Source organism: Squalius cephalus (assembly GCF_949319135.1).
Source record: "Squalius cephalus genome assembly, chromosome: 8".
NCBI lineage: Eukaryota > Metazoa > Chordata > Actinopteri > Cypriniformes > Leuciscidae > Squalius > Squalius cephalus.
This window is the reverse complement of record NC_137129.1, coordinates 43051581-43064644: the sequence shown is the minus strand read 5'-3', so window position 1 is coordinate 43064644 and position 13064 is coordinate 43051581. Positions and strand designations below refer to the sequence as shown.

The 13064-nt window shown below is 41.1% G+C and overlaps 2 protein-coding genes across 2 annotated transcripts in view; both read right to left on the bottom strand.

The window, feature by feature from the left end:
* LOC307163352 (uncharacterized protein) overlaps positions 1-13064 on the bottom strand; it is a gene marked incomplete at its 3' end in the record, with an annotated part of 222469 nt that overhangs the window by 20802 nt on the left and 188603 nt on the right. The gene's annotated exons all lie outside the window — the stretch shown is intronic.
* The window catches only part of LOC307163769 (uncharacterized protein), a 129539-nt gene that overhangs the window by 100398 nt on the left and 16077 nt on the right, over positions 1-13064 (bottom strand). The window lies entirely within an intron of this gene.

Below are 13064 nucleotides of genomic sequence, written 5' to 3'. Positions count from 1 at the left end.
ATCTGTTGTTTGGCATGCTCAATGACTTGTTCTTCACCGGAAGGCAAACACTGTAATGACCATCCACAAGTTTTGAGGACTGAGACACCATGTCAATAAACTGGTGATCATCTTTGGACATTTCAATGTCTTCGTTTTGTCCAGCATCAGGAAAGTCCTGCTTGAACTGCAGTTGCCAAAGCTCTTCAAGCTTGGCTACAGAGATACGATTGGTGGTGACTCCTGTCAATGTATTTGTCTCCCTCATACCACTTCCACCTCTGAGTGGCCCATTTACTGTCCAGCCTAATATTGTTCTTACAGCATATGGGCCGTCATCCACGCTGCTAACCACCTGCAGTGGCTCCATCGCCTTGGGAACATTTGCTCCTATGAGTAATCCAACATCTGCTTGGATAGTGGGGAGTTTCACCTCCTTTAGATGAGGCCAACTGTCAACATCCTCTTGGCGGGGAATATTGTCTTTAGTTACAGGGATGTTTTTCTGTGAAAACACCTCTGAAAGCTCAATAAAGTGATTGCCATCCAAGCTACTGATTTCCATTCCATTCACAATGCAAGTGTTAACAATAGATTCATTCCCCATTGTTTGCAACAAGATGCTTGTATTGCGTCCGTTCATATTCAGCTGGTTTATTAAAGACTCCGTAGCAAAAGTAGCTGAGCTACCTGGATCCAAAAATGCGTACGTTGTCACTGCCTTGGTTCCCTTTTGTGCTTTGACACATACTGGAATGATTGAAAGAGCACAGTTTTCCTTACCGGCCCCGGTGACAACAAAAGTTTCTTTCATGTGTACAAGGGCACTTGAAACAGATTGCTGCTCGCTTGTGGCTTCTTCTCGCAAGCCTTTAGTGTTCATGTGCAGCAGTGTGGGATGCAGTCGAGAACATTCTTGACATTGAGCTTTCTCTTTACAGCTGCTACTCATATGACCATGTTTCAAACATGCAAAACACAGACCCTTGCTTCGCAGGAAGTCAATCTTTTCTTTGTGCGGCTTGCTCTTAAGTTTTCTGCAGACTGTGAGACTGTGTTGCTCTCCCTTGCAATAAACACAAGGCTTGCTGTTTGCATTCACTAAGACGTTTTGTGTTTTTGGCGTTGGTTGTTTGTCATTTTCAGTTTGGGAGGAGACAATGGCTGCTGTGAATACTTTCTTTGGTTTGAGTGTCTCTGCGTATTTTAGGTGTGTTTTCTGTTGTACTGGTTGTTTTGGCCTGGAGGTGGTTTCTTGTATGTTCCCATAGAGTGGGTGTAATAAATATCTAACTTGCTTGTTGACAAATTCGACAAAATCCTTGAACTTCACCCTTTTTTTTGTTTTTTCTTGTAGGTCGCACGCAGACTTTCTCCAAGCTTCTTTGAGTTTGTACGGCAGCTTGTTAGCTAGTGCCTTTATGTTAGCTGTGTTGTCCAAGTCTTCCATGTAGCTTATATCAGTCATTGTGTTGCAGCAGCCTGTGAGGAACAATGCAAAAGACTGCAGTGCAGCGCCATCTTCTGACTTGATTGTCTGCCAATCCAAAGCCTCCTTTATGTAGGCTTCTGCAATCTTGTAGTCATCACCATAAAACTCCTTCAGCATTTCTTTCGCTTTAGCATAACCTGCTGAGGGTTCCATGTGAATGCAGCTTTTTACCAACTCATGTGGTTGTCCACTTGTGTACTGCAACAAAAACTGTAAGCGATCACGACTGTCACCAGTGCGATCTTCAACTCCGTGTTCAATAGATCTGATAAAGGATTTATACTCAAGCGGATCACCCTTGAATGTTGGAATGGTGAGCTCAGGGAGTAATGTGGCTTTGTGATTCTTCACAAGGTACTCAGTGACATCAACTTGCTGAGAGATAGCCTTGCATAAACTATCAAGCACGGGTCCATCATTGAGGTCCATGTTCGATGCAGTCAGAGCTCTTTGTGGCCTTGCTAGCTGAACCTTGTTTTCAAGATTGGACGTAGGCGGGGTGTGCTGTGTTGGTGGTTGGTAGGTGGTGTTCACCTTTGTTTCAGCGATCTGTTCATTAGCTTCTATACTGCTCTCGGCTGCTTGTGTGCATTCATATTTTTGCAAAACTTCCATTTTTGCATCTGACTCTGCAAGAGCAGTCTGCATTGCATGCATCTCCTTTTTAGCCTTTATCGCAGCCTCTATTTTTTTTGCTCAGCCTCAAACTCCGCCTCTCAACGCTTTTCTTCTGCTTGCAGCTGAGCTTCCCTGCATCTTTTTTCTGCATGCCAATCTGCTTCTTCTTTTTCTATGGCTAGCTTCTCTCTTAAAGCTGCAGCCTTTGCCTTTAATGAAGCACGCTCCATTTCTGCCTTTATTCTGACTGAAGATGATGATGAAACACTTCCACATCGTGATCCAGATCTGCTTGAGCGTTTCGTGGTGGTTTTTGATGATGTAGACCTACTATCTGTGGGCATTACATGTTTATCACACTCTTCAGCCTGCTCAGAGCGTTTCATGACATCTTTCATCCATTCCTCACATTTCCAGAAGAAATCATTTATTGACTTACTTTTAAGATCAAACCAATTCTTTTGATTATCCAGGAATTCTTCTTCAGACATAAATCTTCTCAAACCAGAATTTAAGTCGGAAAATTCTTGCTGCAAACCACTGAAATCCACACTCAATTTATTTTTAACAATGTCAGCGTTTGAATCATCTTCCATTAATTGTTCAATATGCTTTATCATACTTGTTAGCTGGGATAACTTATACCTGCGTGCATTGAGTTGTCTAGACTTGTGTTCTTCCACAGCCTTCTCAGTCATTTTTACTGTCCGTTTTTCACTGTCCTGTTCATCCATAACAAACGAATGTTTCCACACTTTATTAGTGCAAATGTCAAAACCGTAGGGTGAGCTTAACACGCACACAATGCGTTCCACTTCGTCGTTCAGCCGAACGGCGTCCTTTTATTTATTTATTTATTTATCTCTTACGGCCGTGCGCACACCAACCGCGCTCCTCATGATTCAATTAACGATCTACAGCAGAGCAAGGAAAGCTACCACTTACAGATTCACTGTGAAAGTTTCCTCCTTCTGTCCTTTGTCTCTAGTCAGGCCGTTCCAAAGTCCAATAATCCGTGCAGAGCGAGTTTTTTGACTAAAATGTAGGTTTCCACTGAATGAAGCCCTAGCTTGACACTTTGTCCACTCCCTTCGTCAGAATCCACATCAATAAATCCACAGGACCACTCGTGAAAAAATGTATCCGTTTACTCAGTTAGCAAAAAACATCAGCACAGGAATATGACAGAAAATGAAATGATTAATTAACGACAAAAGGAGATAGAGAAAAAAGGTCAAAAAACTGTGAGGCTCCACTCTAGCTAGCCTGACTGTTCACTCTGAAAACTTTTTCTATTCTCGCGAGAGTATTCCAAACAATTAAAGGTACATGCAGTTAAAGGTAAAAAAGCGATAACAGTCCTCTATTCCCAAAATATCACCAAAGTAATATAAATGCACTCTAAATTATCCATACATATTTTAGATAATTACAAAATTAACTCCTTGCATTACTGTAAATATTAACTGCATCAACTTGTAAATACTGTAAATATTACCTTCAATTTCCTCCACAAAAATGAATCATGTAAATTACTATTTAACGCATAAATTAAAATTATTTATCAGTTAACTCCATTTAGGCTCCTACATTACCGGCCCCTAATTGTTATCAATGTCCTTGAAACAATTACTCAAAACTTAAATTAAAGGAGCCTACATGCTAACTAACAAACTATCTAAAGAAATATTCTTGGTCTTCTCCCCGTCCGAAATAGGGTCTTTCCTTTGGAACAGTTTAGGCTATAAATTGTCCTCAGATCCTTGAAGAAGACATAGCTTTGTTATCGGACGACAAAGCTCGCTGCTCTTAGTCTTGACTTTCACTTGACGAACGAAGCCTTTCTTGTCAGGAAAAATCTCTACAATTCTTCCAAGTGGCCATGAATTTCTGGGCGATGTATCATCCACAATCAGCACTACATCACCAACACTGAAGTTTCTTCCAGGTGTGGACCATCGTTGACGTTCCTGGAGCTGCATAAGATATTCTTTACACCAGCGTTTCCAGAAGACATCCGCGAGGTACTGGACTTGCCTCCATCTGCGGTTAGCATACTGGTCATCCTTGCTGAACACTCCTGGGGGTAACTCAGGCTTGACCTTGAGTAACAAAAGGTGGTTGGGCGTTAAGGCCTCTAAATCGTTGAGATCTGAAGATGCCTGGGTGATTGGCCTGCTGTTTATGATGGCCTCAGCTTCACACAGTAAGGTATGGAGACCTTCTTCATCCAAAAGTTGTTCCTTCACTGAGATGTTCAGAATTTTTCTCACCGAGCGGATCAGCCGCTCCCAGCTTCCTCCGTGGTGAGAACCTGTTGGCGGATTAAAGTGCCACTGAATTCCCTTCTCTTGCAAGTTCTTTGCTATCTTGCTGGTGTTCCATTCTTTTATTGATTTCTTTAACTCAGTGTCAGCCGACCTGAAGTTGGTTCCATTATCAGAGTACATCTCTTTGACTTGTCCTCTTCTTGCAATAAATCTTCTAATTGCATTGAGGCATGCATCAGTGTCAAGTGAAGATGCTACTTCTAGATGTACGGCTCGTATGGCAAGACATGTAAAGATGACACCATATCTCTTTATTTGCCCTCTTCCTCTTTTCACCAGAAATGGACCAAAGTAGTCAACACCGACTCTTGTGAATGGAGGACTGTCAGGCAGGACCCTGCATCTTGGTAGATCAGCCATGAGTTGCTTACCGGCAGTTCCGTGTAATTTCTTACAACTGATGCACTTGGACAAGAACTTTCTAATAGCACCGTTTGCTCCGGGGACCCAGAATCTTTGACGCAGTTGTGCCAACATATGATTTCTCCCGGCATGAGCTGTAACATTGTGAATGTGCTTCAGCACAAGCATCGTGATGTGTGAATCTTTTGACAAGATGGCTTGCTGCTTGGAATCCTCTGGCATAGCTGCGCGACTCATCCTTCCACCAACTCTAATGACTCCGTTTTGAAGTACAGGGTTCAGCTTGTAGAGTGAACTACTCTTCTTTACCCTTTGATGTTCCTTTAGCATAATCAAGTCTTCTTTGAAGCTTTGTTTTTGAAAGTATTTCACAATTTCTCTTTCTGCTTCAGTCAAACCTTCACAGGTTAGGTGTGTTCCTTTGAAAGCTTTCTTGAACTGATTAATTCTGTTTTCTCCGTGTGAGTTTGGTTCCTTTCTCATTGCTTTCAGTTCCTTAAGCAAATCTTTGAATTTCAGAAACCAGGCCACAGCGCGTTTTAGTTTTGTCCAGGATGAGTAATAGGTCATCAACTGTTCAAAAGCATCTTTGGGCTCTTGCGTCTGAATAACATGCGCTTGAACTACCTTTTTAACCTCTGAGTCGTCAATGTCCAGCATTCCAGGATCTGGATTTTTGGGCCACTGGTCTTGTGCACAGAGCAGGAAACTTGGTCCTGAAAGCCAGCTTTCACTATTCAAGAATGCTTCAACAGTCTGTCCTCTCGAGACATGATCAGCAGGATTCAGATTGGTATTAACGTATCTCCACTGTGAAGTCTGAGAGTGCTCCAGGATTGTTGTGATCCTATTGGCAACGAAAGTCTTGAATCTTGTGCCTTCGCTGTTCAAATACTTCAGCACAGCCGTGCTATCTGTCCAAAATATTGACTCGTTAAGTTCCAGTTCAAGCTCTTTCTTCAGAAGCTTGTCCATCTTGACGGCAACTGTGGCTGCAGTCAATTCCATTCTTGGTATGGTTGGAGACTTTAAGGGCGCAATCCTTGCCTTTGCCATAATCAGGGTGGATTGAGCTTCACCGCTTGCAGTGCGTAGCAGTAGGTAACTTGTTGTGCCGTATGCGTCTTGACTAGCATCAGCAAAATGATGTAACTGTGCAAAGACTGGCGCACCAAACTGCTTTGACTTAACACATCTGTCAACTCCAAAGGTCTCAAGCTGTTGCAATCCAGACATCCACCTTTTCCAACTCTTAATGACATTATCAGGCAGGTCTTCATCCCAGCTATACTTCTGCCGGCATAAGTCTTGCAAGATTCTTTTGGCAGGCAGTACCACTGGAGCAAGAAAACCCATCGGGTCAAAAATGGAACAGACGAGGGAAAGCAGGCCTCTCCTAGTGTGTGGTCGAACCTTGAGGTTGATTTTGAACTTGAACTGATCCGTTTCGGCACACCACTGGATTCCCAATGCTCTCTCCATTGGCAAGTTATCTTCATCCAAGTCCAAATCCTGAAAACCCTTGGCCCTTTCCTCTTCAGGAATGGAGTTGAGCAACCTTCGACTGTTACTCGACCATTTCGTTAGTCGAAATCCACCTTTTGCCAACATGCTCCTCAAGTCAGCGCAAAGGGTAATTGCGGTGTCTTCATCTGCAACTGACTTAAGACAATCGTCTACATAAAAATTTTTCTTCACTGTTTTGGCAACTTCTTGACCAAATTCATCCTCAAAATCTGTAGCACATTTCTGAAGTGCAAAAGTTGCAACACTTGGCGAAGACGTCGCACCAAAAATGTGGACCAACATCTTGTGTTCAACAAGTGCCTGCTTACAGTTCCCCTCGGGCCACCAAAGAAACCTGAAGAAATCCGTGTCTTCATCGCTGACTCTGACCTGGTGGAACATAGCCTCCACGTCAGCCATGACCGCCACGGTCTCTTGTCGGAACCTTAAGAGGACCCCCACCAGCGAGCTTGTTAGGTCCGGTCCCTGCAGGAGCTGTTGGTTCAGCGATGTTCCTTGAAAGCTCGCTCCACAATCAAAAACAACACGCAGTTTTTGCTTAACTGGATGTCTAACTCCGTGATGAGGCAGATACCATGTTCGTCCCTCAGTTGGCTGACATTCAACGCTATCCAGCTTCACTGCGTAGCCTTTCTTGAGGAGGTCATCCATAAATGCAACATATTCTGCATGAAACTTGACATCTCTGGAGAATCTTTTCCGTAGGTTCAACGCACGTTGCTCTGCGACTGATCTGTTGTTTGGCATGCTCAATGACTTGTTCTTCACCGGAAGGCAAACACTGTAATGACCATCCACAAGTTTTGAGGACTGAGACACCATGTCAATAAACTGGTGATCATCTTTGGACATTTCAATGTCTTCGTTTTGTCCAGCATCAGGAAAGTCCTGCTTGAACTGCAGTTGCCAAAGCTCTTCAAGCTTGGCTACAGAGATACGATTGGTGGTGACTCCTGTCAATGTATTTGTCTCCCTCATACCACTTCCACCTCTGAGTGGCCCATTTACTGTCCAGCCTAATATTGTTCTTACAGCATATGGGCCGTCATCCACGCTGCTAACCACCTGCAGTGGCTCCATCGCCTTGGGAACATTTGCTCCTATGAGTAATCCAACATCTGCTTGGATAGTGGGGAGTTTCACCTCCTTTAGATGAGGCCAACTGTCAACATCCTCTTGGCGGGGAATATTGTCTTTAGTTACAGGGATGTTTTTCTGTGAAAACACCTCTGAAAGCTCAATAAAGTGATTGCCATCCAAGCTACTGATTTCCATTCCATTCACAATGCAAGTGTTAACAATAGATTCATTCCCCATTGTTTGCAACAAGATGCTTGTATTGCGTCCGTTCATATTCAGCTGGTTTATTAAAGACTCCGTAGCAAAAGTAGCTGAGCTACCTGGATCCAAAAATGCGTACGTTGTCACTGCCTTGGTTCCCTTTTGTGCTTTGACACATACTGGAATGATTGAAAGAGCACAGTTTTCCTTACCGGCCCCGGTGACAACAAAAGTTTCTTTCATGTGTACAAGGGCACTTGAAACAGATTGCTGCTCGCTTGTGGCTTCTTCTCGCAAGCCTTTAGTGTTCATGTGCAGCAGTGTGGGATGCAGTCGAGAACATTCTTGACATTGAGCTTTCTCTTTACAGCTGCTACTCATATGACCATGTTTCAAACATGCAAAACACAGACCCTTGCTTCGCAGGAAGTCAATCTTTTCTTTGTGCGGCTTGCTCTTAAGTTTTCTGCAGACTGTGAGACTGTGTTGCTCTCCCTTGCAATAAACACAAGGCTTGCTGTTTGCATTCACTAAGACGTTTTGTGTTTTTGGCGTTGGTTGTTTGTCATTTTCAGTTTGGGAGGAGACAATGGCTGCTGTGAATACTTTCTTTGGTTTGAGTGTCTCTGCGTATTTTAGGTGTGTTTTCTGTTGTACTGGTTGTTTTGGCCTGGAGGTGGTTTCTTGTATGTTCCCATAGAGTGGGTGTAATAAATATCTAACTTGCTTGTTGACAAATTCGACAAAATCCTTGAACTTCACCCTTTTTTTTGTTTTTTCTTGTAGGTCGCACGCAGACTTTCTCCAAGCTTCTTTGAGTTTGTACGGCAGCTTGTTAGCTAGTGCCTTTATGTTAGCTGTGTTGTCCAAGTCTTCCATGTAGCTTATATCAGTCATTGTGTTGCAGCAGCCTGTGAGGAACAATGCAAAAGACTGCAGTGCAGCGCCATCTTCTGACTTGATTGTCTGCCAATCCAAAGCCTCCTTTATGTAGGCTTCTGCAATCTTGTAGTCATCACCATAAAACTCCTTCAGCATTTCTTTCGCTTTAGCATAACCTGCTGAGGGTTCCATGTGAATGCAGCTTTTTACCAACTCATGTGGTTGTCCACTTGTGTACTGCAACAAAAACTGTAAGCGATCACGACTGTCACCAGTGCGATCTTCAACTCCGTGTTCAATAGATCTGATAAAGGATTTATACTCAAGCGGATCACCCTTGAATGTTGGAATGGTGAGCTCAGGGAGTAATGTGGCTTTGTGATTCTTCACAAGGTACTCAGTGACATCAACTTGCTGAGAGATAGCCTTGCATAAACTATCAAGCACGGGTCCATCATTGAGGTCCATGTTCGATGCAGTCAGAGCTCTTTGTGGCCTTGCTAGCTGAACCTTGTTTTCAAGATTGGACGTAGGCGGGGTGTGCTGTGTTGGTGGTTGGTAGGTGGTGTTCACCTTTGTTTCAGCGATCTGTTCATTAGCTTCTATACTGCTCTCGGCTGCTTGTGTGCATTCATATTTTTGCAAAACTTCCATTTTTGCATCTGACTCTGCAAGAGCAGTCTGCATTGCATGCATCTCCTTTTTAGCCTTTATCGCAGCCTCTATTTTTTTTGCTCAGCCTCAAACTCCGCCTCTCAACGCTTTTCTTCTGCTTGCAGCTGAGCTTCCCTGCATCTTTTTTCTGCATGCCAATCTGCTTCTTCTTTTTCTATGGCTAGCTTCTCTCTTAAAGCTGCAGCCTTTGCCTTTAATGAAGCACGCTCCATTTCTGCCTTTATTCTGACTGAAGATGATGATGAAACACTTCCACATCGTGATCCAGATCTGCTTGAGCGTTTCGTGGTGGTTTTTGATGATGTAGACCTACTATCTGTGGGCATTACATGTTTATCACACTCTTCAGCCTGCTCAGAGCGTTTCATGACATCTTTCATCCATTCCTCACATTTCCAGAAGAAATCATTTATTGACTTACTTTTAAGATCAAACCAATTCTTTTGATTATCCAGGAATTCTTCTTCAGACATAAATCTTCTCAAACCAGAATTTAAGTCGGAAAATTCTTGCTGCAAACCACTGAAATCCACACTCAATTTATTTTTAACAATGTCAGCGTTTGAATCATCTTCCATTAATTGTTCAATATGCTTTATCATACTTGTTAGCTGGGATAACTTATACCTGCGTGCATTGAGTTGTCTAGACTTGTGTTCTTCCACAGCCTTCTCAGTCATTTTTACTGTCCGTTTTTCACTGTCCTGTTCATCCATAACAAACGAATGTTTCCACACTTTATTAGTGCAAATGTCAAAACCGTAGGGTGAGCTTAACACGCACACAATGCGTTCCACTTCGTCGTTCAGCCGAACGGCGTCCTTTTATTTATTTATTTATTTATCTCTTACGGCCGTGCGCACACCAACCGCGCTCCTCATGATTCAATTAACGATCTACAGCAGAGCAAGGAAAGCTACCACTTACAGATTCACTGTGAAAGTTTCCTCCTTCTGTCCTTTGTCTCTAGTCAGGCCGTTCCAAAGTCCAATAATCCGTGCAGAGCGAGTTTTTTGACTAAAATGTAGGTTTCCACTGAATGAAGCCCTAGCTTGACACTTTGTCCACTCCCTTCGTCAGAATCCACATCAATAAATCCACAGGACCACTCGTGAAAAAATGTATCCGTTTACTCAGTTAGCAAAAAACATCAGCACAGGAATATGACAGAAAATGAAATGATTAATTAACGACAAAAGGAGATAGAGAAAAAAGGTCAAAAAACTGTGAGGCTCCACTCTAGCTAGCCTGACTGTTCACTCTGAAAACTTTTTCTATTCTCGCGAGAGTATTCCAAACAATTAAAGGTACATGCAGTTAAAGGTAAAAAAGCGATAACAGTCCTCTATTCCCAAAATATCACCAAAGTAATATAAATGCACTCTAAATTATCCATACATATTTTAGATAATTACAAAATTAACTCCTTGCATTACTGTAAATATTAACTGCATCAACTTGTAAATACTGTAAATATTACCTTCAATTTCCTCCACAAAAATGAATCATGTAAATTACTATTTAACGCATAAATTAAAATTATTTATCAGTTAACTCCATTTAGGCTCCTACAGTACATACTATATAGTACTTCAGATATTATCATGGTACCATGGTACATTGCATGGTACTGTAGATGTTACTATGGTACGTAGTATGGTACCTCAGATTTACCATGGTACATACTTTATAGTACTTCAGATATTATCATGGTACCATGATAATATCTGAAGTACTATACTGTACAGTATGTTACTATGGTACATAGTATGGTACCTCAGATTTACCATGGTACATGCCCTAGTACCTCAGATATAACCATGGTACATTCTGCCGTACATATTACCATGGTACTTTGCATGGACGCATGGTACAGACATCTTTTTACTTTAAGCCCGGGGTAAACTTTAGGCTTAAACTTTAGCAAAAATAAAAATAACTAATGAATAATAACTAAGCCAAATATATATATATTTTTTTAATTATTATTGTGAGTGACTGCAGTAGTGTGGGCATAGGCCATTTGGTCTATGAACGAGTCATAGATCTCCAAAATCAGTTTTAAATCTATAATTTAATATTAAGGAGATTTTTATTTAAGTAATGTTCTAATTCTAGATGTTAGTAAATGCTGCATGATTTTGACGTGGTTTAATCAATGGCCGTGCGCGTGAACTTTGAACATTCATGTCGCTTTCAAACACTGGAGCGGCCGCGGCGCAGAGTTGCCATGGAAACGGCGCTGGACCACTGCGACTGGTAAGCAGGAAACTCCCTCTCTCGCTGTTGAGAATGTACTATCCGCTGCAGGCTCTCTCATCTCGGCTCTGTCTGATTAACGTACAGGAAGTGAAACATTTTGCGCGGACGTTTCTCCTCTGCTGATCTCGCGGTGATTTTGGCGAATTTGTATGAAGAAAAAAAAAACTACCACTTTATTCCAGGTTAACTAACAATGCTTGTAACGCGCGTTACTGACAATTGTACCGAGTAAAATATTACTTTTTTCCCCCTGTAATGCCTTACATTACCGCGTTACAGCAAAAAGCAATGCATTACAGTAATTAATTACTTTTGTAACGCGTTACTCCCAACACTGGTCGCTCGTAATGCTGTCGATCAAACTACAGGTCTCAGATCAGCGCAGAGTCACTGAAACCACACGCTTCCTCTCATAACTAAACTTTATTTTGTTGTTATTTAATCAAATAATAATTAAAATGTAAACAAATGAATAAAGAAATATGACTATAATACTATTACCGGTATACTGTAAACCCATTTATAATGCAAATCATTGTCCAGCAAGTGTTGCAGTCGCTGTATAATTTACAGCTTTCTTTTAGAAAAGAGAAAAAATTGTCCACAAAACACTTAAATATATAAATATTTATTATAAATATACATACAGTATAGCATTTTTTTTTTCACAACACATACTTGCAGATTCACAAAGAACAGTGCAGACGACCAATTAAACACACACAAGCAACATATACATATATATATTTTTTATGCAAATATATATTTATGAATTGCTCACACAAACACTGTTTGTCTTACACAGTTTGACAAAGTAAAGCAAAGCATTCTGGGAAATGGAGTCATGTTCCATCATGTTCCACAAAATTACAATTACAATAAATCAAACTTAATTATTTGTTCTGTGACTAGAGCTTTTAACATTCATTGCTGGGGGAAAACATATCCTTTTAATGTAATCAAACTAATGTCATTTATAATGCAATCATATCTGACATATACTGTAAAGCTTCATTTCACTTAAAATATGTATATGAATTTCTTTTAATTTTTATTGAATTGCAATTCTGATTCCTTTAATTCAAATTTGAATTGTAATTCTAGATCCTGTTTTTTACATCAATTCAAATTCAATTCAATTCTGAATTGTGCACAAGCCTGACAGACACACATTCACAATTCATCAGTTGACGGATTAAATGGAAACAATAACTCTGTTATTGTTAAACAAAATTACACAAAATTTCCTTATACATTTAAATCATAATTTTTTGAAATAAACATTTAAATAAATCAATAAATAAACAATTCAAATGTCACAGGATTGTGGGATATCAAAGGCAGTGAAGGATACGCCTGTGCTGCCCTCATCAGATGAAGGGATCTCAGGAGACGCGAAGTCAAACTAACATTGCAGTCGGACGTGTCTTGTAGTGATGGGCATTCCGGCTCTTTTGACTCACAAACGGCTCTTTAAAAAATATATGTTTTAACTCGCTGGAAGTCCACCGCACAACTGTGCAATGTGAATATTCACATTTTTAATTGTCCACAACAACCCAAAAACGTGTCTGCTTGCCTTGCACATCTAATTAATTGGCAAACTTATGACTATTTTTCTTACTTTATTTTTTTATTTTTTATGTGGATGTTAT